At 30.0% G+C, this 1,954-nt stretch overlaps 1 long non-coding RNA gene across 1 annotated transcript; it reads right to left on the bottom strand.

Moving 5' to 3' along the window:
- Positions 1 to 254: 254 nt before the first annotated feature.
- LOC145117740 (uncharacterized) lies at positions 255 to 1,395 on the bottom strand. Its single transcript, XR_013712786.1, has 3 exons — positions 1,329 to 1,395; positions 1,025 to 1,081; positions 255 to 384 (listed from the first exon to the last, which is right to left on the bottom strand). It is a non-coding gene; the product is annotated as an uncharacterized LOC145117740 (long non-coding RNA).
- Between the last annotated feature and the right edge of the window lie 559 nt (positions 1,396 to 1,954).

The following is a 1,954-nucleotide window of genomic DNA, read 5'->3' as shown; positions in this document are numbered from 1 at the left end:
ACATTTGCTCCTGTTGCACAACTTGAAGCTATCAGAATCTTTCTTGCTTATGCAGCCCACAAAGGTTTCAAAGTTTATCAAATGGATGTTATGTGACATCCCCATTTTCACGGCCAGAAAAGACCGATTTTGTTTATGCTTGTTTAAAAATCAGAGTAACATTTTAAATAAAAGTGTTGCGGAATTTGTCCTAAAACAAAATATGATAAAGATTTATCAAAAGCATTTCCAAAGAAATGTATTTCATTAAAAGACTCGGGATGTCATGTTCGATACAGATCAAAAGCATAAACAGTACAACATAAGCCTTACTACATTATTTCGTATTTACAGGCCTATAATCCCTTATCTCTCATCCAAACATCTATGCTCATGCGCCACTACCTGTAATACAAGAAACTGAGTGGGTCAGGCTTGGGAGCCTGGTGAGCACATAGGGTTTTCAACCCACAATAAATAAGTTTATTAACTTTATCAAACCAAACCAACCCGATTACCCGTTCCCGTTATCCTCACTTTACGTCCCTAAAACATATAACTCATGGGACCTAGTCTAAGGACTTTCATCGGGACGACAACACATGCTTCGGGGATTCCTCAGCAATTCATGTCAAATAAGGCAACCATGTGGGGGATGGAGTACTGTTGGTAAACACACAGTTAAAATAAACACACAGTTCAAATAAACACCTACAGGTTGCGAGTCTGCTAGCGTTCCACTGGACTGTCTAGAATAGTCTGTGATCGTCATCTATACTCCGCTAGATGACTGGATCATCAATAACATCTATAACGAGGCCTCTCATTATTTTATTTTGTCACACAGCAACTATTACATCTACCAATGTTTTACCCAACACATTTTGTAGATATAAAATACATATACAGTTAAATCATTTAAAACGAGTATAAAATCGTTCATCCAGCATAGATAGCAAGTATACAAATAATATGCACACGTAGCACGTAATTTATATAAAATACTTCATATATATGTGTAAGATGAAAATAACTATGCACTCACCTGATACAGCAGATGTATCTCTCAATTTATGAGTAGTTCCAAATGTTTTTCCTCAATCTAAACAGTTAAAAATTATGTCTAAGATTACCAATCAAAATAAATATAGGCTACAATATAACTAATAATTTAGTTATATAATAACGTCTCGTTAATTATTATTTTTTTATAAACCTTTTTGGTCTTATAAAAATAGTTATCAATTGAATAAACATAATACATTTACAGTCTAAGATCTTAAATTTGTGATTATAAATAGATAAAATATAAATACCAATAACCAAACTAATATAAAAAGAAAATTTACCTCAAAAGCTTTTATAATATGAGTATTCCGGAGAATATATCTTCCGACTATAACTTAGAGATAATTTGGAGAGTACTTATTTTTATTAAGAGGGCCAATGTATTTATAGGCCTTCATGCAAGCTAAGTGTCAAAAAAATACATGGCTTAGTGGCCAAGCAAAAGTGGATATATCTTCATATAATATGTGTTATGCAAATTGATCCATATCATATTTAACCCAATAAAACATATACACGTTTGTATTATTAATTATTATCCTTGTTATGCACACATATGCATACGTTGGTCTCATGTGGCAATAGAGTCACCTTATAAATCCATATATGTAACTTATTTCTTTTGAATATATGTTTACTTTATAAATCAAATTTATATATACGCTTTTTTTTATAAAAAAAGAAAAATACATATCTATAATGTATTAATTCATTTAAACTAAAACTTTACATGTCCTATGATTAATATAATCAATATTAAACATATATTTTATTTAATATATTAAAATCTTATAACTTACTGACGCAGTAAGTTATAACTTATAAAATATAAGTTTATAAATTTCGTATCAGTATAATAACTAAATACGAAATATTTCAATTACATAAGAGATAATATTTTACAACT

This window comes from Lactuca virosa, chromosome 5 (assembly GCF_052849685.1).
Source record: "Lactuca virosa cultivar CGN04683 chromosome 5, Lactuca_virosa_CGN04683_v6, whole genome shotgun sequence".
Lineage (NCBI taxonomy): Eukaryota > Viridiplantae > Streptophyta > Magnoliopsida > Asterales > Asteraceae > Lactuca > Lactuca virosa.
The sequence above is the reverse complement of the archived record's forward strand: the minus strand, read 5'-3'. Positions and strand labels throughout refer to the sequence as shown.